General features: G+C 35.8%; 3 long non-coding RNA genes and 8 other non-coding genes across 11 annotated transcripts; 1 reads left to right on the plus strand and 10 right to left on the minus strand.

Annotated features, from left to right (window-relative positions):
- Positions 1 to 4,809: 4,809 nt before the first annotated feature.
- Positions 4,810 to 5,005, minus strand: LOC112327731 (U2 spliceosomal RNA). Its single transcript, XR_002982153.1, has one exon. It is a non-coding gene; the product is annotated as a U2 spliceosomal RNA (small nuclear RNA).
- A 1,660-nt stretch (positions 5,006 to 6,665) lies between these two features.
- Positions 6,666 to 16,080, plus strand: LOC127905312 (uncharacterized). Its single transcript, XR_008059210.1, has 2 exons — positions 6,666 to 6,890; positions 15,932 to 16,080. It is a non-coding gene; the product is annotated as an uncharacterized LOC127905312 (long non-coding RNA).
- LOC112327727 (U2 spliceosomal RNA) lies at positions 6,699 to 6,894 on the minus strand. Its single transcript, XR_002982147.1, has one exon. It is a non-coding gene; the product is annotated as a U2 spliceosomal RNA (small nuclear RNA).
- Positions 9,742 to 9,937, minus strand: LOC112327730 (U2 spliceosomal RNA). The gene has a single exon (XR_002982151.1). It is a non-coding gene; the product is annotated as a U2 spliceosomal RNA (small nuclear RNA).
- Positions 12,369 to 16,058, minus strand: LOC127905313 (uncharacterized). The gene is made up of 2 exons (XR_008059211.1): positions 15,703 to 16,058; positions 12,369 to 12,689 (listed from the first exon to the last, which is right to left on the minus strand). It is a non-coding gene; the product is annotated as an uncharacterized LOC127905313 (long non-coding RNA).
- On the minus strand, positions 12,730 to 12,925 carry LOC112327732 (U2 spliceosomal RNA). Its single transcript, XR_002982154.2, has one exon. It is a non-coding gene; the product is annotated as a U2 spliceosomal RNA (small nuclear RNA).
- Positions 14,040 to 14,190, minus strand: LOC112326208 (U4 spliceosomal RNA). Its single transcript, XR_002982157.2, has one exon. It is a non-coding gene; the product is annotated as a U4 spliceosomal RNA (small nuclear RNA).
- On the minus strand, positions 15,740 to 15,935 carry LOC112326205 (U2 spliceosomal RNA). The gene has a single exon (XR_002979866.1). It is a non-coding gene; the product is annotated as a U2 spliceosomal RNA (small nuclear RNA).
- Positions 16,081 to 17,866: 1,786 nt separating the features above from the next.
- LOC112327728 (U2 spliceosomal RNA) lies at positions 17,867 to 18,062 on the minus strand. Its single transcript, XR_002982148.1, has one exon. It is a non-coding gene; the product is annotated as a U2 spliceosomal RNA (small nuclear RNA).
- A 1,163-nt stretch (positions 18,063 to 19,225) lies between these two features.
- On the minus strand, positions 19,226 to 21,233 carry LOC127905310 (uncharacterized). Its single transcript, XR_008059208.1, has 3 exons — positions 20,973 to 21,233; positions 19,973 to 20,052; positions 19,226 to 19,391 (listed from the first exon to the last, which is right to left on the minus strand). It is a non-coding gene; the product is annotated as an uncharacterized LOC127905310 (long non-coding RNA).
- A 3,969-nt stretch (positions 21,234 to 25,202) lies between these two features.
- On the minus strand, positions 25,203 to 25,398 carry LOC112327729 (U2 spliceosomal RNA). The gene has a single exon (XR_002982149.1). It is a non-coding gene; the product is annotated as a U2 spliceosomal RNA (small nuclear RNA).
- Positions 25,399 to 26,472: the final 1,074 nt, after the last annotated feature.

Consider the following 26,472-nt stretch of genomic DNA (forward strand, 5'->3'; position numbering starts at 1 on the left):
GCTGGCCACTTTGGTGCAGTGCCTGACATCAATTGACCAGAAAGGACAATATTATGTTGTAGGAAGATGTCAGACCATCATTTGCGTGCAAGTTTTGTCAAATTTGATGGAGAGATTAAGTATTAAATGCCTTGGGAAAGAGGCCACTCGAGCAGCTTTTTTTGGCAAAATGAAGAAGAAGATGAAAATTACTAAACGATGCGTCGTCTGGTCTTATTTTTTTATTATCAAAATGATGTTATTTTGGGATTTAGGGTTTTAATATAGGAATTTGGTCAAAGTTCAATTTGGTCCTCTGAATTTTAATTTCTTACAATTGCACCCCTAATTGACCCTAAACTTCTAATTTTATGCAATTTTGCCCTTGCCAAACTTCAATGTTAGCCCTAAATTTCAACGTCTTTTTCATATTAGTCTTTGGTCATAGATTTATGCAAGTTGACCTTCAATTAATCATTAAACTTTTAATTTTCTCCAATTTCACCCCTGTTTTCAATCTCCAAAGCAATGGTATAAAAAAATTGATTCTTTCATGATGTAACATGGTTATGATAGAACCACTTCTAATATTGTGTGTTTATGAAAAGGTTTTCAAATGGAAACTCTATTATTCTCTTGTTATATATGGATGATATGATGATTGTTGGTCATAATGCTAATTAAGAAGATTTAGAGTTTGAAAAGAGAGTTAAGCAAGTCTTTTGCAATGAAAGACTTAGGACCAACAAAATAGATTCTTGGCATGAAGATTACTCATGATAGGAAGTATGAGAAACTTTGGCTATCTTTGAAGAGTTATGTTCAAAAGATACTTGAGAGATTTAACAAAAGCAACTCTAAACCTGTTTGTTCTCCACTTGCAAGCCATTTTAAACTAAGTTTTAAACAGTGTCCTTCAAGTGACAAAGAAAGAAATGAGATGAAACAGGTTCCTTATACATCTACAGTTGGTAGCTTGATGTATGTCATGATTTGCATAAGGCTGGATATAACTTATACAGTTGGTGTGGTTAGTCGCTTTCTCTCCAATCTTGGTAAAGAACACTAGTTAACAGTGAAATGGATACTCGAGTATCTCAAATGTACTTTTAGGTTAAGCTTATGTTTAGGAAATGGTAAACATTTGTTTGATGGATACACAGATGCAAATATGGTTGGCGATGTTGATTCTAGAAAGTCCATATCAAGATACTTGATGACTTATACAGGGGGAGCAATTTCATGGTGCAATTAAAGTTGTAAAAATATGTTGCATTATCTACTACAAAGGCTAAATATATTGCTTTTACTGAAAGGGATAAAGAGTTGTTATGGATGAAGTTCTTACATGAACTTAGCCTAGTTCAAGAGAACTTTATGTTGTACTATGACAGTCAAGGTGCAATCTATGTCAATAAGCGTCCTATTTTTCACTCTCAATCAAAGCACATAGGTTAGATACCATTGAAAATGTGTCAAATATGACCACCAAGCCTATACCAAGAGAGAATGTTGATTTTTGTAAAAAGAAAGTGAGCTTGGTAAAGCCTCCCAAATTGAAACTTACAAGCTAATAGCTGGTATGACGAATTCTTTACATGGTAAGTAAGGGGGAGATTTGTTGGATGGTCCTGCACCATATGATAATGGGACCACCACACACAACATGTTTCAAATAAAAGGAATGCTCTTAAGTGCACAGTGTTGGCTGCCTTATATAAATAAATTTAAAAAACATTGTTATGGTGGAAGGCCTTGTAAGAGGAAAAAGGAGAGCACGAGAGAAAGAAAGAAAAGAGACAATTGAGCAGTTTGTATTCATTCTCTGATTTCTAGATCGTTAATTGTTGGATTGGATTGAGATTTTGATAGAAGCTTTTAGACATGTTGCTCTTCATTCTAGACAATTGGATTGGAGATTGGTGGTGTATATGTTGATTGTTGGGGGGGGGGGGGAAGGCTATTAGCGTTATGAGATTTTCTCAAACCTTTTTCTCTTTCAAGATTATATTGTTCTTGATGATGTATATGTAGTTAGATCTAAGGAAGAACACTTGTGAACCCATTATTTGTTGATAGTGAAAATTTTTTAGGTGGATTACTGTCCTGTGATTTTTCCCGCATCGGGTTTTCCACATAAGGATTTTGGTGCTGAGTTGTGTGATTGATTGTATTATTTTATTGATTGGTTGATCCTAGTTTTGATTGCATAAAAAAGAAAAAAAAATTGGGACTTGTGAATTGTTTATTCGTTTAGATTAGTGTTTGGTTTTCCCAACAATTGCCAACTTATCAAGAACACCATCGACATCATAAGTCGCACCCTTGAGATCTATGAGCCCATTCTTAATAATTCCTTTTAATATTTACCTTTTCTCTATGTCCTAGGTATAGTGACAATGCCAATTTTGTTTTTTGTTTTTCAGGCTTTTTTAGAAATCTTTAGTAAAGACTTCTACAAAATACTCTATTTTTTCTTAGGAAAAAAGTTGCTCAAGAAAAACATAAAAAGATCTTGATTGGAAAGGAAAGAATTGATCACAAAGAAAAAATATAACGGACTTGTATTTATATACATGAGAATTATATAAGAACAAGAAAAACCTTGGATTCTTTTTTTACAAAAAAAAAAATAGATTTCTTTGGAAAAATAAGATTGTTTAAATTCCAATACTCATGAAGAAAAAGTCATAATAAATGCAAAACGATTGGATTTTCTCGATCCAACCTTAAAAAAATATTTGGGTGCCAACCCATAATACAAAGTGATGAGCTCTAAACAAGTCAACACAATGCTGCACATGTCTGTACGACGCAAATAATTTATGAGCACCAACTTTTCAATCAAATGACATAGTAAGGAACAATAATCAACGTAACTCCAAAGAAAAGTAATTATTCTTCATTATTACACCAATCTCCAGAAGATAAACTAACATAATTAAAATCTATAAATATCTTGAATCATCATATAAATTAACCATTTAGAATAGGACAGAGCTTCATTAAGAGCAATAGAGCAAACTACACAATGTCATAGAGCTACATTGCTCTTTCCATGCTTCTACACGCCTCTCCACACATTTTCTCATTCTCCTTACAAAGAGGATGAGAAAATGTGTGGAGAGGATGATCAACCACACTATGACTGAGACACGACCCGGACTCCTACTGGAGGCAGCAGTGGGGAATTTTCTGCAATGGGTAAAAGCTTGACGGAGCAATACCGCATGGAGGTAGAGGGCCTATGGATCGTGAATTTCTTTTCCTAAAGAAGAAGCAATAACGGTATCTGGGGAATAAGCATTGGTTAACTTTGTGCCAGCAGCTGCGGTAATACAGAGGATGCAAGCGTTATCTATAATGATTTGGCGTAAAATGTCTTTAGTTGGCTTTTTAAGTCCCCCGTCAAATCCCAGGGCTTAACCCTGGACAGACAATCGAAACTGCCAAGCTGGAGTATCAAGTATGGTAGGGGCAGAGGGAATTTTCAGTGGAGCGATGAAATGCGTTGAGATCGGAAAGAACACCAACGGATAAAAGCGTAGCCAGTCTCAGATGAAGCTGTTTACAAAGGCTCGGTTTCAATGTTGGAAACATAAAAATCCAATCTCCAAAGCAATTGCCATCAACTAAGGAAAACCAAAGAATTTTGCATCGAAATAAATGAATACTTGAAATGCCAAAATAAAAGTACAGACCATTGCAGCACAAAAACAAATGAATATGAAAAGCTCGGCTGAAACCTCAGCGAAAGCATAGACTACAAATATCCAAAGCCATTGCAATCTACTTGGAAGATAATACATGCAAAGTATAAAACGTGTATGCATTGAGAGGAGCAATAACTGAAAAAATCCAATTAAAAAAAAAAAGAAACATGGCAAGAAACACTAATTTGGTGAGGAGAAGTTGTTGAATGCAAAAACACCAGATATAGTGATGTGTGAATGCTGAGCAGAGAATATATTTGGGAAAGCTCCAATTCCTTTCAAGCTCCTGACTCTGCAAAACTATTTTTTTAATCATATTCTACCAATATTCTAAAGAAAAAGTAGACAAGAAAAACTATGCATGTTATATCAGATGTGATAATAATGGAGGAAACGTTACATGTTTGAAAATCACAACAAAAACCCAATTCACAGACACGTCTCTAAGATAATGAACATGTAAGACAGGTTCCAATGGCAGCATGAGGATTGAGAGAGAGTTAAAATCAATATCTATTTTCTGTTAACAATGGCCATGGCCTCTTCTAGGTTGTTTGCTTATCAGTAGTCAGATAACAGAGATTGTTAACCATTCTCAAGCTGATTCATAAAGGGTTCCCTAAAAATTAACAATCTAAGAAAAAACAAATACTAGTATATAGGGAAGGACTGCCCCAAGAATTTCCTCCTTCTCCACACAAACACCATTGTCAAGATTATGGCGAGGTCTTTGATTTAGGGTATAGGAAAAGGAGTGTTTAATAGTCAGAAAAATACCATAAAATCATTAAGAAAAACTAAAGAAAACAGATAAAGAGAAGCACCTAAATAAACATCGAAAGAAAAAAAGCAGCACAGAGGTGTGCGTTCCAAGAAGTTCCTGAACATGAGTTGGGGGATGAAGTTCAAAGTAAAGAACTTTACTGTCTCGAAACCATCAACGACGACTTCCTTTCATTAAATCCATCACAAACTACAAATCAAACCATTGGATTCTCTTCCTTTCAATTTGTTCTCAAAATCATTCTAGTCTGCAATTGGTTTCTGAAAAATGAAGAACCCCCCACCAAGCATTGAAACCTCACACACTACAAATCAAAACATCAGACTAGAGTTGGTGGGGAGCGCCAAGCCAATGCTATAGTGCAGCGCAAAGGCGACTCTCGAAAGCCCCAGTAGCAAGCTACTGTGATGGACCCTCCCCCTAAAAAAATAAATTTAATATCGTGTGAGCCATTGGCCCACGTATCAGATATTAAACTGATAAGAACAGATACTACACTTGATCTTAGCCAAAAGGCCGAGAAAGGTATGATTGATTCAGAGCTAGTAAGCTTTCTTTTGTAGTGTGCTCCTGCTTGTGCCCTTGTTGTTTCTGCGATATGGGACGACAGAATACAGACTGAGCTTGTTACTTCGCAATATGCTTCTATTATTTCACCAAGGGGCGTAAGACCAAGCTCATGAGCTTATTATCCTAGGTCATAACAAGTTGATAGGATCCTCTTTTTTACGCCCTCGTGTCCCTCCCGCGCGGCGACATAGGGATGTAAAAAGGAAAGAAGGGATGGGGTTGCTCTCGCTTTTGGAATAGCAAGACCCTGATGTGAGGCCTATTAGCTCAGTGGTAAAGTGCGCTCCTAATAATTACATCGTTGTGCCTGGGCTGTGAGGGCTCTCAGCGACATGGATAGTTCAATGAGTGCAACAACACTTAACCCTGAGAAGTGGATCATCCAAGGCACATTATGTTCAGCCTTAATGGAAAAATAAAATGGAACACCTAACAACCGTATCTTCATAGATCAATAACTATGAGATCATCCCTTTCATTTTAGGGCAACGAAAGGATCGTACCATTCAAGCTTTTTTTCATGCTTTTCCCGGAAATCTGGAGAAAGCTGCAATCAATAGGATTTTCCTAACCCTCCCTTCCTGAAAGGAAGAACATGAAATTTTTTCCTTTTTGCAGGGACTAGGAGATTGGATCTAGCCGCAAGAAGAATATTTGACTGATAAATACCTCACTTCTTAGTCTTCGAACCCCTTAGTCACTACAAACGTCCCTGATTAGTGCAATGAGATATGTGTATTTATCTATATATATATCTAGACTCGAAATGGGAGCAGATTTGAAAAAGGATCGTAGCGTGTTCAAGGTAGGGCCTGGAGGGTCTCTTAATGCCTTCTTTTTTTCTTCTCATCAGAGTTATTTCAAAAAAACTTGTCATGATAAGGAAAAGGGAGGGAATAAGCACACTTGGAGAGCGCAGTATGTCTGACTCCTTCATACATGCTCCACTTGGCTCGGGAGGATATTGCTCGGTTGGTAGAGCTCCACTCTTGCAATTGGATCGTTGCGATTACAAGTTGGATGTCTAATTGTCCTGTTTAATTTTTTTTCACACTCCCATTTCAAGTGTTTGATTTTGTACTATGAGTAGCATAAATTAAATCAACAAAATCCTTTGATTTTCCAGTCTAAAGATTTTGGAGACAGATTGGATTCTCTTCCTTTCAATTTGTTTTCTAAATCATTCTAGTCTGCAGTACTGAAGCATGAAAAACCCAGACAATCAAATATCGTTGATTCCAGTATCTCCGTAGCCTTCAGTTTTCCTCTGAACCCATTCATTCAAAATAAGAGGCCAAGTTGCATGGTTCATTACACTTGAAAGGAAATTTGTAAATATCTCTTGGCCAGCAAGGGTGCCTCCAACTATTAGCCACTCTTGAGTAGAGGAGCCTAGCAATTCCATGAACAGTAACACAACAACAATCCATATTCCATACTGCATTTCAAGTCTTTGATTTTCTACTATGAGTAGCATAAATTAAATCAACAAAATCCTTTGATTTTCTCCTCGAAAGATTCTTGGAAACAGATTAGATACTCTTCCTTTCGATCTGAAGAAAAAAATCACCAACAATCAAATCATCTAAAGATGCAGCAGAGCATTGTAACCTCTCACACACTACAAATCAAAGCTTTGGGTACTAGAGTTGGTGGGGAGCGCCAGGCCAATGCTATAGTGCAGCGCAAAGGCGACGCTCGAGAGCCCCAGTAGCAAGCTACTGTGATGGACCCTCCCCCTAAAAAAATAAATTTAATATCGTGTGAGCCATTGGCCCACGTATCAGATATTAAACTGATAAGAACAGATACTACACTTGATCTTAGCCAAAAGGCCGAGAAAGGTATGATTGATTCAGTGCTACTAAGCTATCTTTTATAGTGCGCTCCTGCTTGTGCCCTTTGTTATTTTTTCCATATGGGACGACAGAAGACAGACTGGGCTTGCTACTTCGTAATATGCTTCTATTATTCACCAAGGGGCGTGAAACACAAGGGTGGCGACAAAAAGTATAATGCTTGCCAAGTCCCCTGCACGGCTTGGGCAAAGCTAAGAGTGCAGAGCCAATTATGCTTTTATACTGACCAAATTATACTGAACTAAGGAGCCACAACTTCTTATTTCCATGCAATTTCTTGCCCCCCTGCTTTCTAGCTCATCCTTCAGTTTTTTCCAATAAAAAGATTAATAATTCTGGTGCATAAAGGCAGTTTTTAGCTAATATTCTCACACGATGAAGATAAAACAATTTCTTGTTGTTTGATCAAGACAGAATAAATGGAGACACAAGGGAGGAAAACACATTTGATTGTCAAGACAGATAAAAATAGGTTTTTGTCTCTATATTACAAATAATTTCTAGCTAATTTTAATCCCTGCCCTTCCGTTCAGATCTGTACAATTGATTTTAATTAACTTGCAAATTTTCCCCTTTATATCTGAAAACTAAAAAATATAGAAGAATTTTTTTACAGAAATATAAACAAGGGAGAGAATGAGAGACGATAGGAAATTAATCATAATTTAATTAAATTATCTTCTTGGTAATCTATTATCTTTTCGACGATGATTACAAATCGATCCTTTTTAACATAATTTTGATGAGTGGAGAAATTACCATTATAAGTTAATTTAAATATTTCATAATTTTAAGCATTGTAAGTTTGATGATAATATATATAAAGATTAAATCAGACCTTTCACATTTTATTCTTTCTTTTTCCTCATCAACCAAACCGTATGCAAAGACATTAACTTTGTCTTCTACGCAACTAATAAACAAAACTCCATCTTCGTTTCATTTGTCTTCATCTTATCCCTTTTATCTCAGTTGTTCTGTCTTTTAGATCTCAAAATAGTAACCAATATAGTGCCAATTGAGCAGTTTTCATGTCATCCGTCAAAATCCCTGAATTGCAAGGCTTGTGTGTCCGAAGACACTAAACTTGTTTGATTGTCTCACCAAAATACCACAAATCCAAACCTAATGAAAAGTAATGGCCTTTTGATTCAGAAAAAAATTGTACAATGTACTGTTTTAGGCTAATAATTTGGGACAACCGACAAATTCGAGCTTTTCATAACTCATTACACTACTCGATCTAACTTGTGCTATTAAATTTCTAGTGCACTATTATTAGAAAGCTATGAATGTTCTTCAGAAACTAAATGGAAAACACAACAAAATAGATCAAAGACAAATGCATAAAAAAATGAATCGCAAGAGACAAAAAATATCCAGATCCTAGACTAAATGAAAGTCCATAAACTTACATCAAGGACAAAGGATAAAAGCGTAGCCAGTCTCAGACGAAGCTGTTCACAAAGGCTCGGTTTCAATGTTGGAAACAGAAAAATCAAATCTCCAAAGCAATTGGCATCAACTAAAGAAAACCAAAGAATTTTGCATCGAAAATGAAAGGAGATGCCTGTCGAAGCTCTAGTAGGATACTTGAAATGCCAAAATAAAAGTACGGACCATTGCAGCACAAAAACAAATGAATATGAAAAGCTCGGCTGAAACCTCGGTGAAAGCATAGACTACAAATATCCAAAGCCATAGACATCTACTTGGAAGATAATACATGCAAAGTATAAAACGTGTATGCATTGAGAGGAGCAATAACTGAAAAAAATCCAACTAAAAAAAAGAAGAAACATGGCAAAAAACACTAATTTGGTGATGAGAATTGAATGCAAAAACACCAGATATAGTGAAAATTAAAGTTTTATCCCAACACATACAAAGGTATGGATATTCGAAGAAGGTATGTTTTCCGTGAATAGTGACTATCTAGGCAGATATTGTTATGTGTGAATGCTGAGCAGAGAATATATTTGGGAAAGCTCCAATTCCTTTCAAGCTCCTGACTCTGCAAAATTATTTTTTTAATCATAATCTAGCAATATTCTAAAGAAAAAGTAGATAAGAAAAACTATGCATGTTATATCAGATGTGGTAATGATGGAGGAAACGTTACATGTTTGAAAATCACAACAAAAACCCAATTCACAGACACGTCTCTAAGATAATGAACATGTAAGACAGGTTCCAATGGCAGCATGAGGATTGAGAGAGAGTTAAAATCAGTATCTATTTTCTGTTAACAATGGCCATGGCCTCTTCTAGGTTGTTTGCTTATCAGTAGTCAGATAACAGAGATTGTTAACCATTCTCAAGCTAATTCATAAAGGGTTCCCTCAAAATTAACAATCTAAGAAAAAACAAATAATAGTATATAGGGCAGGACTGCCCAAAGAATTTCCTCCTCCACACATACACCACTGTCAAGATTATGGCAAGATCTTTGATTTCGGGTATAGGAAAAAGAGGGTTTAATAGTCAGCAAAATACCATAAAATCAATAAGAAAAACTAAAGAAAACAGGTAAAGAGAAGCACCTAAATACACATCGAAAGAAAAAAAGCAGCACAGAGGTGTGCGTTCCAAGAAGTTCCTGAACATGAGTTGGGGGATGAAGTTCAAAGTAAAGAACTTTACTGTCTCGAAACCATCAACGACGACTTCCTTTCATTAAATCCATCACAAACTACAAATCAAACCATTGGGTTCTCTTCCTTTCAATTTGTTCTCAAAATCATTCTAGTCTGCAATTGGTTTCTGAAAAATGAAGGACCCCAACAAGCATTGAATCCTCATACACTACAAATCATATCTTTGGGTGCTGGAGTTGGTGGGGTGCGCCAGGCCATTGCTTTAGTGCAGCGCAAAGGCGACGATCGACAGCCCCAGTAGCAAGCTACTGTTATGGACCCTCCCCCTAAAAAAATAAATTTAATATCGTGTGAGCCATTGGCCCACGTATCAGATATTAAACTGATAAGAACAGATACTACACTTGATCTTAGCCAAAAGGCCGAGAAAGGTATGATTGATTCAGGGCTAGTAAGCTTTCTTTTATAGTGTGCTCCTGCTTGTGCCCTTTGTTATTTCTGCCATATGGGGCGACAGAATACAGACTGGGCTTGTTACTTCGTAATATGCTTCTAGTATTTCACCAAGGGGCGTGAAACACAAGGGTGGCGACAAAAAGTTTTGTGCTTGCCAAGTCCCCTGCACGGCGGAGAATGATGTGCTCTCTTAGTCTTGGGCGAGTGCAGAGCCGACTATGCCTTTATATTGACCAAATTAAACTCAACTAAGGAGCCAAAACAAGATTAATAATTCTGGTGCATAAATGTAATTTTTAGCTAATATTCTAACACGATGAAGATAAAACAATTTCTTGTTGTTTGATCAAGACAGAATAAATGGAGACACAAGGGAGCTAGGAAAGCACATTTGATTGTCAAGACAGATAAAAATAGGTTTTTGCCTCTATATTACAAATAATTTCTAGCATATATAATTTTTATCCCTGCGCTTCCGTTCATTTGTCTTCGTCTTGTCTCCTTTATCTTAGTTGTTATGTCTCTTACATCTCAAAATAGTAACCTAACACTACTTTAATCTATTTCATTGTTTCTTTTTTTTTTTCTTTATATTTTATTTTTTTTCATCTGAAAAGACTGTATTGTTTCTTTCTTCTTCTTTTATTTTTTTTAAATCAAAACTTTCTTCCATCATTAATCTAAAGGTTTAGTTCGCATAAGGCAGATATCTCATTTTTTATCAATGACAGTGCCTAAAGACATAATCTCTATCTAAAACATTCTTTCAAAGGAATAAGATAATCCTCCAATTTGTTTTATTGGATTTGATATATGGTGACTTGACTTATTTGTTAAATTAAGTCAAGATTTATGTTTTGCAAGAACACGAATTTAGACGTGTATTGCCGAGCGAGAATTAGTGATTTGATACTTCGAAAAGTACCTTTAATTTGTCTTCAAAATATTGTTGAAGAACTATTATGAGGCATTTAGGCTTGATTTAACAGAGCTTCATTCTTTGTAGACTTCAAGCGTAAATAAAAGAGGTTTAAGAGCTTTTGAAGAAGATATTTTGTTAAAGAACTTTTACTGGGACTTTAGGCTTGATTCAACAGAGATTTGTACTTTATAGATTTCAAGCGTAGATGAAGGAAGCTTGAGAGCTTTTGAGAAAGTTTCCTTACTTGAAGATCTTATCTTGAATAAAATTTTGTACCTCCAAGAATTCCCTCTTTTTTTCTTCTTTCCCTTGTCTAGGGCAAGACCTTCTATTTATAAAGGTTTGTACGGGGCTCTCAAGTCCTTTTTTCAATTTCACATGATATTATTTTATCAATTCCATGTTTATTGATAGGATCTTGGAATTATGATAAGATATCTTGAACTCATCTTATATGTCAACTTTTCATTGGCTAAAAAAATATATGAAGGCTCTTTTATTTTTCATATCATTTATTTTTATTTTATTCTTTTACGTAAAAACTAAAATAAAAAATGATCCAAGGTGAAATTTTAATTGGTAGAAATTTTTTGCTTCTATAGATGTCTTATCAAGACAAGTTCATTTACGTTTAAAAATAAGTAGAAATGTCTTGAAAATATAATTGGAAGAATTTTATACTTTGAATATATTTCTCTCTAAAGAATTTGTTAACATCAACAGCCTGAAGATGGCGCAAAAGTTTCAGTAACTCGGTAGTACTTGGTAGCATGGTAGCGCTACCAAAGCTCTCACATGACCTTATGAAATGCATGACATCTGATTGGAGGTAGATTACACTGGAAGTACTTTTGGACCATGATTCTGTTGTTATACAAGGCTTTCGAAGCCTCATATTCGTGCTTCGTTATGTCTGCAAGGATACCCCATAGATCATAGATAATATTTTCTAGAGTATTATAGAGAATTTACACAAGCCAAGGGCTTCCAAATCTGAAATTGCCAAAACTGGTGGTATCAGTGAGATTTTTTATATTAAAGATTCAACGTTACATGTGGCAATACAATAACTAATATAAAAAAAACAATCTTTGAAAACTCTTATAAAAATTTAAGTGTAGTCCAATGATCGAATAAAAAATTAGAATTCTTTTAAGTTATTATTATTATGGTCTAGTGTGACCAAACCCCCTCATGAGTCTAAACCTATCCCATTATTTCATGAATACTTCTACTAGGCTATCCACACAATTATTTCATGAATACTTCTACTAGGCTATCCACTCAATCTGTTAATGGTAGATTCTTATCTAATAATAATAAACTCATACCTAATTGCTTAGATTCGCTTGTTTATTTTTCCTCATCACATAGCAGCTTTGAGAAGCCGCGATGACTTGGAATCAACAGTGTCTAGACAGACAAGCTTGAGACATATATCACGATCTGATTTCAATTCCATGCTGTAATATTCACTTATGCGTGAAGTTAACAAATCAATACATTACTTTTATTTTCTTTGAAATGATTTCAGCTACAACATGGAGTGTTTCCCAAACTTCATTTTCTTTTTTCGTTTACAGAAAAAGGAACCAGATCGTTGATTCCAGTATCTCCGTAGCCTTCAGTTCTCCTCTGATTCTCTAACCCATTCATTCAAAATAAGTGGCCGAGTTGCATGGATCAGTACACTTGAAAGGAAATTTGTAGAAAATCAAAGGATTTTGTTGATTTAATTTAAGCTACAAATTAAATCAACATGGAGACAATTAAATCTTAATAAGACAAATCATCTAAGATGATTGAAACCTCACACAATACAATTAATCAATACATCAGACTAGAATTGGTGGGGAGCGCCAGGCCAATGCTATAGTGCAGCGCAAAGGCGACGCTCGAGAGCCCCAGTAGCAAGCTACTGTGATGGATCCTCCCCCTAAAAAAATAAATTTAATATCGTGTGAGCCATTGGCCCACGTATCAGATATTAAACTGATAAGAACAGATACTACACTTGATCTTAGCCAAAAGGCCGAGAAAGGTATGATTGATTTAGAGCTAGTAAGCTTTCTTTTATAGCGAGCTCCTGCTTGTGCCCTTTGCTTTTTTTGCGATATGGGACGACAGAATACAGACTGGGCTTGTTACTTCGCAATATGCTTCTATTATTTCACCCTGGGGCGTGAAACACAAGGGTGGCGGGTGGCGACAAAAGGTTTTGTGCTTGCCATAATTAAAGGACGACAGAATACAGACTGGGCTTGTCTATATATATATATATATATATATATATAGTAACGATAGATAAACTTAATAGGCTTTGTATAATGTACCATGATACAATAGATAATTAGGCATATAAATTATATATGTACTTTATCACGTGCATAGTCTAATTCAAGCATTCTCCCGCTAACATTCATTGATTCGTAGTTAAATGTATCTTGCACTATCTATATGGCATTTTATCCCTTGATTTGAGATTGACTCATAAGAGTGATCTCTCTCTCTTTCTCTAAATTGGTTTAGTAATTCTGATTGGATTGGTAGTATTAAAGACTGAAAATCTACTAATGGTTATACTATTTTTCTTGATCGAAACCTGATGATTTCAAGGAAAACATATTGTTGCTCAGTCTTCTACAAAGGTAGAGTACAAGGTCACTGTTAATGCTACTACATAATTATATATAATGGCTCAAGTTTCTACTTCTTGAACTTGAAATTTCTACGTACTACAACTCCTCTTGTGTGGTGTAATAACTTAGGAGCTCAAATAGTTTTCCATGCAAATGTGAAGATCCATTTTCACTTCGTAACTCTCAAGTATTTTTGTTCATGAAATAATAAAGTGCCAATTGAGCAGTCTTCATCATGTCATCCGTCAAAATTCCAGAATTGTAAGGCAATTTCAGGGTGTTCAAAGACACTGAGCCTGTTTGATAGCCTCACCGAAATACCACAGATCCAAACCTAATGAAAAGCAATGGAAAATTGTACAATGTATAAAACGTACTCTATTTATAGTCAAATGATCCGATACTACCGTTACATTTAGAACTAAATTACATAAATTTAAACTTCTGAACTTACGAAGAGGCATTCATCCAAAATCTACTACTATTTTTAACAGTTAATAATTTTAACTTAGAAATGCAGGGCCTTACCCCGGAGGGAGCCCTTCCAGAAATTCTCAAAGGCCTAGGCAAGACCTAGGCCGAAGAGGGGGTTTGGAAATAGTTTTCAACCAGCAATTGACGCGCCTCGGTTAGAACCTCACTAGCTGCGTCATTGCCCCAAGCGCAAAGATAGTTAACAACCAGCAGGAACTTTTATGTTTATACTAGTTTGGGACTTGGCTCCTGTTAAATATTTCGATGTGGGATTCAGATTGAGGTGGTTTCTACATTGCTGTACGTGACCGCCTGTTTCAGATTTTCCTACCCTGTCAGATTTTCGACGTGGGATTCAGATTGAGGTGGTTTACACATTGTTATTTTGATAGGTGATAATTCTCTTATAAAGATTGTTTGAGTTGGGATTGTTTGGATCAAAATATATGATAGAGTAGTTAAGACATTTACTAATGTCACGCATTTTCTAAAATAAAGAGAAGTTAGATTTCTCTGGTATTCTTGGTAATAGAAGGTAAAAGTACTTTTGTTGAAGTTGAAGTTATGCAAGTTAGCAAAGGTGCACTTGTTACCATGAAGGCGCGCAGAAATGATTTTGCCAAATTAACCTATATATGTAATTGTAGGGTGTTACATTAATTGGATATATTGTACGTAGTTTCCTAATCTCTTATGTTAGATTCGATTCTAACCTTATTGTGGCATATGATACTGCTGGGACACATGATCAGTGACCAGGACTAACTTTGATTATAAGTTGAGCAAGAGAAATCTTCTATGTGATCATAGTAAATATTGGGTAAATAAAGAGGGTTAACTTTGATTCTGAGATTCACAATACCAAGACTACTTTGAATTATATCCATGATGATCTTTAGGTGTCTTTTAAAGTTCCATTAAGAACTGATTTTAGTTTCTTAAGCATAAGTACAAAGTATTTAAGAGTTTTAAACAATGATAGAATATGATTGTGAACATGCGGGATATTTAAGTTGATGATAGAGGGGATAAGGCGTGGTATAATACTGCAAAGGAAATGGGAAAAGAATAAAGAAAACACCAACAAGGTATACTAATTTTGCTTAATCTTAGTGTACTAATCTAGATTCCTATGCATAATCTATTGGATTAGATGCATGTGATGTCTGGAAGCCTTCCTAATATAAGGATGCCATTACCGGTGCTGATTCTGATAAATGGTTGGTTGTCATGCATGAAGACATGGAATCTCTATGTAAAAATAAGACTTGTGAGCTTGACTGACCTCCCAAGAAAAAGAAGATAGTAGGTTGTAAATCGATTGGCCATACTTCGAATATCAAACTCTATCATAGATATTCCTTTGATTATTGGAAAATCTTTTTCAATTTTATAGGATTCTGTAATTTGGTTTGGAAGAAGTAAATGTCAGACTCATTGCATCAACGGCTAATCTACACATAAAAAAAAACTCTCGGTTACATCACATTGATGAAGAAAGACAATAATTCAAGTCTACTTGTAAACGATACTCACATTCTCTTCTAGCTTTTCTACGACAGCTTGTAGATAACTTCTAAGTTTAGCTCTTGGCATGACAATCACCTCACATTGGAAGTACTTTTCTAAGTCATTCCAGTCTGCACTTGTTTACTGAAGCATGAAAAACACCAACAATCAAATCATCTAAGATGCAGCGGAGCATTGACCTCACACAATACAAATCAATACATCAGACTAGAATTGGTGGGGAGCGCCAGGCCAATGCTATAGTGCAGCGCAAAGGCGACGATCGAGAGCCCCAGCAGCAAGCTACTGTGATGGACCCTCCCCCTAAAAAAATAAATTTAATATCGTGTGAGCCATTGGCCCACGTATCAGATATTAAACTGATAAGAACAGATACTACACTTGATCTTAGCCAAAAGGCCGAGAAAGGTATGATTGATTCAGAGCTAGTAAGCTTTCTTTTATAGTGCGCTCCTGCTTCTGCCCTTTGTTATTTTTTCCATATGGGATACGACAGAATACAGACTGGGCTTGTTACTTCGTAATATGCTTCTATTATTTCACCAAGGGGCGTGAAAGTACACAAGGGTGGCGACAAAAAGTTTTGTGCTTGCCAAGTCCCCTCTGCACGGCTTGGGCAAAGCTAAGAGTGCAGAGCTAATTATGCTTTTATATTGACCAAATTATACTGAACAAAGGAGCCAAAACTTCTTGTTTCCATGCAATTTCTTGCCCCCTGCTTTCTAGCTCATCGATCCTTCAGTTTTTTCCAATAACAAGATTAATAATTCTGGTGCATATTTTTAGCTAATATTCTCACACGATGAAGATAAAACAATTTCTTGTTGTTTCATCAAGACAGAATAAATGGAAAACATAGACACACACATATATATGTAAAGATAGACAACTTAAAAGGCTTTGTATAGGGGACCATAATACAATAGATAACACGTTCATAGTCAAATTCAAGCATTCTCCCACTAACATTCCTTGGTTGGCAGTAAAGCGCATCTTGCATTATCTATACGGCACTTTATCCTTTGATTTGAACTTGACTCGTAAGAGTGATCGATCTCTCTCTCTCTCAATGGTTTTACTAATTTTGATTGGGTTGGTAATGTTGAAGGACGAAAGTATACTAATAGTTATACTAATTTTTCTTTTAGGTAAAAAATAAAATAAAAAAAATGACACATGATGAAATTTTGATTTGTAGAAATTTTTTTACTTCTATACATGTCTTAAGGATTTTATACTTTGAATGTATTTCTCTTTAAAAAATTTGTTAACACTGACAACCGGGAGATGGCGCAAAAGTTTCAGTAACTCGGTAATACATGGTAGCATGGTAGCGCTACCAAAGCTCCCACATGACCTTTTAAATTGCATCAAATCTGACTGGAGGTAGGTTCCACTGGAAGTACTTTTATATTTAAATATCTGACAGCTCGTATAAAGACGCAATGTTTAATATAGAGAAAATAACATATAAAATTCATGTAAAAACTCGAGTATAATTCAATAATCAGATTAAAAGTTAGAGTTTTTTTGAATTGTTATTTTTATCTGGTGTGACCAAACTCCTTCTTGAATATGGATCGTCCCACTAGTTTATAAATATATTTGATAAGTTATCCACGCAATCTACCGGGGGTAATTCCTAATCTAATTATAGCAGACTCCCACCTAATTACCAGAATCAGACTACATCAATTCCTCATCAAACATGGCAGCTTTGAGAAGCCGCGACGACTTGAAATCAACAGTGTCTAGACCGACAAGCATGAGATTTATATCACGATCTGATTTCAATTCCATGCTATAATATTCACTTATGATTGAAGTTAACAAATCAATACATTACTTTTATTTTCTTTCAAATGATTTCAGCTACAACATGGTTAATTTCCCAAACTTCATTTTCTTCTCTCTTTTACAGAAGAGGAACCAGATCGTTGATTCCAGTATCTTCGTAGCCTTCAGTTTTTGTCTGAACCCATTCATTCAAAATAAGTGGCCAAGTTGCATGGATCATTACACATAAAAGAAAATTTGTAAATATCAAAATAAGTGGCCTCCAACTGTTAGCCACTCTTGAATATAGGAGCCTAGCAATTCCATGAACAGTTACACAGCAACAATCCCATACTGCATTTCAATTGTTTGATTTTCTACTATGAGTAGCATAAATTAAATCAACAAAATCCTTTGATTTTCTCCTCGAAAGATTCTTGGAAACAGATTGGATTCTCTTCCTTTCGATCTGAAGCATGAAAAAACCCAACAATCAAATCATCTAAAGATGCAGCGGAGCATTGAAACCTCACACACTATAAATCAAAGCTTTGGGTACTAGAGTTGGTGGGGAGCGCCAGGCCAATGCTATAGTGCAGCGCAAAGGCGACGCTCGAGAGCCCCAGTAGCAAGCTACTGTGATGGACCCTCCCCCTAAAAAAATAAATTTAATATCGTGTGAGCCATTGGCCCACGTATCAGATATTAAACTGATAAGAACAGATACTACACTTGATCTTAGCCAAAAGGCCGAGAAAGGTATGATTGATTCAGAGCTACTAAGCTTTCTTTTATAGTGCGCTCCTGCTTGTGCCCTTTCTTTTTTCTGCCATATGGGACGACAGAATACAGACTGGGGTTGTTACTTCGCAATATGCTTCTATATTTCACCAAGGGGCGTGAAACACAAGGGTGGCGACAAAAAGTTTTGCGCTTGCCAAGTCCCATGCACGGCGGAGAATGATGTGCTCTCTTAGTCTTGGGCAAAGCTAAGAGTGCAGAGCCGATTATGCTTTTATATTGACCAAATTAAACTGAACTAAGGAGCCAAAACAAGATTAATAATTCTGGTGCATAAATGTAGTTTTTAGCTAATATTCTCACACGATGAAGATAAAACAATTTCTTGTTGTTTGATCAAGACAGAATAAATGGAGACACAAGGGAGGAAAACACACACACACACATATATGTGTGTGTGTGTGTAAAGATAGATAACTTGATCTCTCTCTCTCTCTATCTCTCAATGGGTCTAAAAATTTTGATTGGGTTGGTAGTGTTGAAGACGAAAGTCTACTAATAGTTATACTAAATTTTTAGGTAAAAAATAAAATATAAAAATGATACATGATGAAATTTTGATTAATAGAAAATTTTTGCTTCTATAAATGCTTTATTGAGACAAGTTCACATGCATTTAAAAATAAGTGTGCATGTCTCTCGAAAATATGATTCGGAGAATTTTATACTTTGCATATATTTCTCTTTAAAGAATTTGTTAACACTGGCAGCCAGAAGATGGCGCAAAAGTTTCAGTAACTCGGTAGTACTTGGTAGCGCTACCAAATCTCTTACATGACCTTTCGAAATGCATCAAATCTGACGCCTCATATTCATCATTCTGTTGTTATATAGGGCTTCTGAAGCCTCATATTCTTGCTTCGTTATGTCTGCAGGGGTAACCCCATAATATTTTCTAGAGTATTACAGAGAATTTACGCTAGCCAAGGGCTCCCAAATCCAGAATTGCCAAGGAAAATCATAAAAACTGCCAAAATTAGAGGCATCAATGAGATTTTCTGTCACGACCCGATCCCCGGATCCATGACCGGCACATAAGCAAGGTTCCCCTCCAAGGTTCCATACCTATGCGAACCCAAACTTACACACAAACTTATCCTAACTCAATTAGAGTTCAACGCAGCATTAATAACAAAATCAACTTCATAATATAATTGAATTGTCTTAATACAAGAGTTTATATAAGTTCAGAGTTTTGGAGCACTAACTAGACATAAAGGAAAGGTACAAAGTACAACCAAAAAGCAGGTTCTGAAGGTCCAACAAAATGACCTGCTATCAAGCTATAAGCCTGAAAAGATAAATAATGAGATGGTGAGTTCAACAACTCAGTGAGTAGATAATGTTCAATATACACACACGAGGTAATACAACAATGAGAAATATATATACAAGTATGGCTCTAGGTTCTTATAGAAAGGTTTCTCAAATAGGCCATAACAAGAATATCATATGGTAAAGCTCGTCAGAAAATCAAAATGCAATGAGCATGAGGCTCCGTACCGTGGGATGATCAGTCCACACAGGTTGGTGACTCCCCCGACCAACTAGGGTTCAGATACGATGTGCACAAAGACTAACACTACCCTGTTAGCATGAGTATTCTAACTGACATACCATAGGTTCATAATCATAATCAAACAGATATATTCATATCTCAAGGCTCAACTCATGACATCAATCAAATGAGGAGCTATCAATTCAGAATATATATACTGGTTCATATCAATAATTCGGATTCAACAATTGATCATGCTTATCATAACAAGGATAATAATCAACATATATATTATCAAGAAGCATGATCCAATTCATATTAACAAATCAAGTATTTATAATATTTCTCATGCATATGGAAAATTATCCACTCACCTGACTCGAAAGCAACAAAACTCAAAGCTGATATCGAAGGAAATCCTACTGACGTCTCGCCGGTAGAATATCAGGATTATCTGAATATAAAGGAGACATATTCAAGAATGACTCAAAAGAGCATATAACCTATTTAATACACTTATCTAAGGGTGTATTCCATAACCCTAAATGTTTTTAGACTAAACTAGTTATCTTTCCTAAAAACCCAACATTTAACTGTTTTCCCGAAATCTAATCCATAATAAAACTAATAATTAAATTGGTAATAATTCACTAAATAACCCTCAATTATTCATCAAAACAATCTGAAAAAGGTAATATTACAGCTAGGGACTAATCTGTAATTTATCATATTCTTAAGGGTCAAATTGCAACTTTTGTCAAATTGAAGGACCAAACTGAAATTTATCATAAATCCATGAATATACTGAAATTCTGACCATAATTAGTCCTCATTTCTGTCCAGATCATCTCATTATACTCCAAGGACCATTCTGGAATTTTACCAAATTTTTAGGGTCAAATTGTAATTTTTGTCAAATTGGAGGACTAAATTGAAAGTGTTAAATTCTCTTATCTATACAGTAATTCTGTCCATAATTCATATGTTATTCTGTTCAGAATCTCGGAATATGCTCCAGGGACCAATTTGTAATTTTCCAAAGTTCGGGGACTAAACTGTAATTTTCCAAAATTGAGGGACCAAACCGAAATTTTGTCATCTTCAACCTCCAACCCAGAATTCTCACAGATTACCTACTGTTCTTGCCAAATTTATAACTCAACATTCACCATTTACACAATTCATAACTCAAAATCATCACAATCTTCCATAATCAACTCATTAATCAATTACCCATAACAATCAACCTTATAACATTCAATTTAATTCATCAATTAAACCCAAAACACAAATTTTCAAAACCCTAACATTTATCAAAACCAAAATTAAAAGCTCAATAATACAAATTTATACATTTAACAACCTAAATCTTACCTTTTTACTTATTTCCTCCAACTCCTTTCTATTTCCTTTCTAATTTCCCTCTTTTCTCTTCTTCTTCTTCTTTCTCCCTTCTCCCTTCTCTCTCACGGTTTTTCACTCAAAATATTCAGATCTCTTCTTTTGTTTTTTTTTTTCCTTCTATTTATATATATCATCTCTTATACAATTACTACAATACCCCTCATTTAATTTATTCCTACATCTAAGCATTCAAGGACTTTATTGTATTTTCCTACTCATTTATTCAAAACATCACATTTTCTATATCTAAAAATTCGAAGGTCTGCGTAGCGACGCAATATTTAACGTAAAGAAAATGGCCTCCGGAAACTCCTATAAATATTTGAGTGCAATACAACAGTCAGATCAAAAGTTAGGGTTCTTTTAAGGTATTATTCTGGTCTGGCATGACAAGACTTCTTAGTGGCCTGGGAAGAACACGAACTTTGATGAAAATCAGATTTAGTGGATCCTTGTGTAGACCTGAAGGGAAACGTTAATTCATCAAATTTTATATGCCGAGAGATATATATGCGACCTATTTGCATGTTTAAACATTAATACCCTTTGTGATGTGTAAAGTATCCTAGGAACACACAACGGACAAATTTATAATCCAATTTGGACCTTCTAAAAGGAGTGAGTAATGGGTAACATGCACACCCAAAAACTCGTAGAAGAGTATAGGATGGTGGCGATCCAAAAACAAGCTCATAAGGAGACTTGTTACCAAGAATAGAAGTTGGAAGCCGATTGATAAGAAATACTGCAGTTGTGAATGCAACCATCCAAAATCATGGTGAAATGGAGGCATGGGCCATTAATGTTAAACCAGTGTCCGCAATATGCCAATGCCAACGTTCAGTCAATCCATTTTGCTCTGGTGTATCGGGACATGATAATCTGTGAATAATGCCATGGGATACAAAACAATCTTGTAACCCTGGTTTACAAATTCTCCGCCACCATCACTTTGAATTATTTTTACACAAGTATTGAACTGGTTAACCACTCGCTGAAGAAATGCAGGAAATATAATGGCGACATCAAATTTACGAGCCATAGGAAAGTGTCATACGTATCGAGAATATTCATCGACAATGATTAAATAAAATTGAAACCTATCATAGGAGGGGATTGAGGCAGGTCCCCACACATTGGTATGGAGACTATGGAAAAAGGTAGTAGCATATGTTTCTCGAGAGCTAAATGGTAACTTTGTTGATTTGCCCAAAACACAACTTTCACAAAAACCAATAGTGTTATTCATAGATGTTAAACATAAAAGTTAAAGAATTCGAGATTGAGGATGGCCAAGCCGAGCATACCACAAGTTGCTAAGTGCTTTAGTTGATAGCAGACCAACTGGAGAATTTGAATGTTGTCGTAACTGGATTAGATACAAGCCATCGATCATTGTGCCTTTAAGGAGCACCTCTTTCGTCCTCATGTCCTTAAGAAAAAAGCCTCAAGGATAAAATATAAAATAACAGTTATGTTCCTTTGTAAGTTGAGAGACTGATAGCAATTTCTTTTTAATATCAGGGACGATAAGAACATTATTGAGTTTGATATAGTAGCAGGTAGTGAGACTTGTCCAATACCAGATATTTGTAATCCATTTCCATTTCCAAGATAAAAATGAATACCTTGTACTTCACTTGTATCAGATGTTATATGATGATTTGCTCCAGTGTCGAGGTACCAAGTTTCCTCTGTAGTATCGGCAACTTGGAGTGCGGCAAAAACTTTGAATTGTTCTGCTTCCTCATCTGAGGCAAAGCATCCATCTGCTTTATGATTCGGGCCTCCACATCGAAAATAGGTTATGCCTCCACATCCGCGACCAGCGCAGTGTCCACCATGATTTGTGATTGTTTGAGTGCGAGTTCCAGAATTACCTCTAGTTAAGCGTGAAGAACGAGCATCTTTCTGTTGGGATTGAGAAGTAGTCTGGTTGTGCGTAATATTACAACCACGAGAACCATGAGTTCCACGAGACATTGTATTGGTTCTACCATGATTTGTGTAAAATGCGATGTTAGGAGAAGTCACCCATGCTACTTGAAGGTGAATATTAAAATCACGTAGTTTGCCGATGACCCCTTCAAGAGGTGGAAAAATATCCCGAGCATTTAAGGCTGTTATTATAGGATCAAACTCGGATCCTAAGCCTCGAAGAATACATATAATGAACTCACTGTCATCCATTGGCTTACCTGCACCTTGAAGAGACAAGGCCAGAGATTTGGCCTTGTGCAGATAATCTTCTAAAGAAGAACTACCTTTGTTGAGCGATTACAACTCGCTCTTCATCTGTTGAAGACGATCCTAAGTATGACTACCATAAAGAGTCTCCAAAACATGCCAAGCACCATGAGAGGATTCACTATTGATGACTTGGGATAGGAGACCGTCAGACAGGGAGCTATTGATCCACCCAAGGATCAATTGATCAGTGTGCAGCCATATAACTGCCGCTAGGCTGGTTCGAGACACACCATCTTCACTGATGATGGTTTGCGACGAGCAAGGAACCTGATTTTGCACATAACCGAAAAGACCATTTCCACGCAGAATGGGAATGACTTGGGCTTTCCACAAAAGATAATTAGTGGAGGCTAGCTTAATAGAGATATAAGGTAAATGAGGAGAAGAAGGTGGAAATTCAAGAGAATTTGACACAGGTGAGATCGAAGAGGTAGAAGACTCCATCGTTGGTGATACCTCTGGAAGCTATGATACCATGTAGGAAAACTAACCTACCTTTTTTTAGTATTGTATTCATCTTAAATAGAAATTACAAGCGTGAGTAACGGTTATGTACAGCTAACATCATGGCTGTCTATTGTGCAGTACATGGAAATATATTCACTGCCTATTATGCTGAACATGGAAAGTAGTAACGTATACAAAACAGAGTAAGGAATTAAATATGAGAGGAAGTCATGGAGAGATTGGTTGACAGATTGTATCTCTTCATGTTGAAGCTCTAATAGGATACTTTGAAATGCCAAAATAAAAGTACAGAGCAATGCAGCACAAAAACAAATGAATATGAAAAGCTCGGCTGAAACCTCAGCGAAAGCATAGACTACAAATATCCAAAGCCATAGACATCTTCTTGGAAGATAATACATGCAAAGTATAAAACGTCTATGCATTGAGAGGAACAATAACTGAAAAAATCCAACTAAAAAAAAAGAAACATGGCAAAAAACACTAATTTGGTGATGAGAAGTTGAATGCAAAAACACCAGATATAGTGAAAATTAAAGTTTTATCCCAACACATACAAAGGTATGGATATTCGAAGAAGGTATGTTTTCCGAGAATAGTGACTATTTAGGCAGATATTCTGATGTGTGAATGCTGAGCAGAGAATATTATTGGGAAAGCTCCAATTCCTTTCAAGATCCTGACTCTGCAAAACTATTTTTTTAATCATAATCTACCAATATTCTAAAGAAAAATTAGATAAGAAAAACTATGCATGTTATATCAGATGTGGTAATAATGGAGGAAACGTTACATGTTTGAAAATCACAACAAAAACCCAATTCACAGACACGTCTCTAAGATAATGAACATGTAAGACAGGTTCCAATGGCAGCATGAGGATTGAGAGAGTTAAAATCATTATCTATTTTCTGTTAACAATGGCCATGGCCTCTTCTAGGTTGTTTGCTTATCGGTAGTCAGATAACAGAGATTGTTAACCATTCTCAAGAGCTAATCATAAAGGGTTTCCTCAAAATTAACAATCTAAGAAAAAACAAATACTAGTATATAGGGTAGGGCTGCCCCAAGAATTTCCTCCTTCTCCACACATACATCATTGTCAAGAGTATGGCAAGATCTTTGATTTAGGGTATAGGAAAAGGAGGGTTTAATAGTCAGCAAAATACCATAAAATCAATAAGAAAAACTAAAGAAAACAGGTAAAGAGAAGCACCTAAATAAACATCGAAAAAAAAACAAGCAGCACAGAGGTGTGTGCGTTCCAAGAAGTTCCTGAACATGAGTTGGGGGGTGAAGTTCAGAGTTAAGAACTATACTGTCTCCAAACCATCAATGACTTCCTTCCATTAGATCAATCACAAACTACAAATAAAAGCATTGGATTCTCTTCCATTCAATTTGTTCTTTCTAGTCTGCAATTGGTTACTGAAGCATGAAAAACCCCAACAAACTACACATGAAAGCGTTGGACTAGAGTTGGTGGGGTGCGCCAGGCCAATACTATAGTGCAGCACAAAGGCGACGCTCGAGAGCCCCAGTAGCAAGCTACGGTGATGGACCCTCCCCCTAAAAAAATAAATTTAATATCGTGTGAGCCATTGGCCCACGTATCAGATATTAAACTGATAAGAACAGATACTACACTTGATCTTAGCCAAAAGGCCGAGAAAGGTATGATTGATTCAGTGCTACTAAGCTATCTTTTATAGTGCGCTCCTGCTTGTGCCCTTTGTTATTTTTGCCATATGGGACGACAGAATACAGACTGGGCTTGTTACTTCGTAATATGCTTCTATTATTTCACCAAGGGGCGTCAAACACAAGGGTGGCGACAAAAAGTTTTGTGCTTGCCAAGTCCCCTGCACGGCTTGGGCAAAGCTAAGAGTGCAGAGCCAATTATGCTGTTATATTGACCAAATAATACTGAACTAAGGAGCCAAAACTTCTTGTTTCCATGCAATTTCTTGCCCCCTGCTTTCTAGCTCATCCTTCAGTTTTTTCCAATAACAAGATTAATAATTCTGGTGCGTATAGGTAGTTTTTAGCTAATATTCTCACACGATGAAGATAAAACAATTTCTTGTTGTTTCAAGACAGAATAAATGGAGACACAAGGGAGGAAAACACATTTGATTGTCAAGACAGATAAAAATAGGTTTTTGTCTCTATATTACAAATAATTTCTAGCTAATTTTAATCCCTGCCCTTCCGTTCATATCTGTACAATTGATTTTAATTAACTCACAAATTTTTCACCTTTAAATCTGAAAACTAAAAAATATAGAAGAACGTTTTTTACAAGATTAAATCAGACTTTTCCAATTTTATTCTTTCTTTTTCCTCATGTACCAATCCGAATGCAAAGACATTAACTTTGTCTTATACACCCCTAAGAAACACAACTCCATCTTCGACTCATTTGTCTTCGTCTTGTCCCCTTTATCGTAGTTGTTATATCTCAAAATAGTAACCTAACATTTTTTTAATCAAGTGTAAATGAAAGAGGCTTGAGAGCTTTTAAGAGAGTTTCCTTACTTAAAGAAGATATTTTGTTAAAGAACTTTTATGGGGACTTTAGGTTTGATTCAATAGAGGTTCGTTCTTCGTAGATTTCAAGCGTAGATGAAGGAAGCTTAAGAGCTGTTGAGAGAGCTTCCTTACTTGAAGAGTTTGTCTTGAATAAAATTTTGTATCTCCAAGAATTCCCTCTTTTTTTTTCTTTCCCTTGTCTAGGGTAAGGCCCTCTATT

This window comes from Populus trichocarpa, chromosome 5, assembly GCF_000002775.5.
Source record: "Populus trichocarpa isolate Nisqually-1 chromosome 5, P.trichocarpa_v4.1, whole genome shotgun sequence".
Taxonomy (NCBI): Eukaryota; Viridiplantae; Streptophyta; class Magnoliopsida; order Malpighiales; family Salicaceae; genus Populus; species Populus trichocarpa.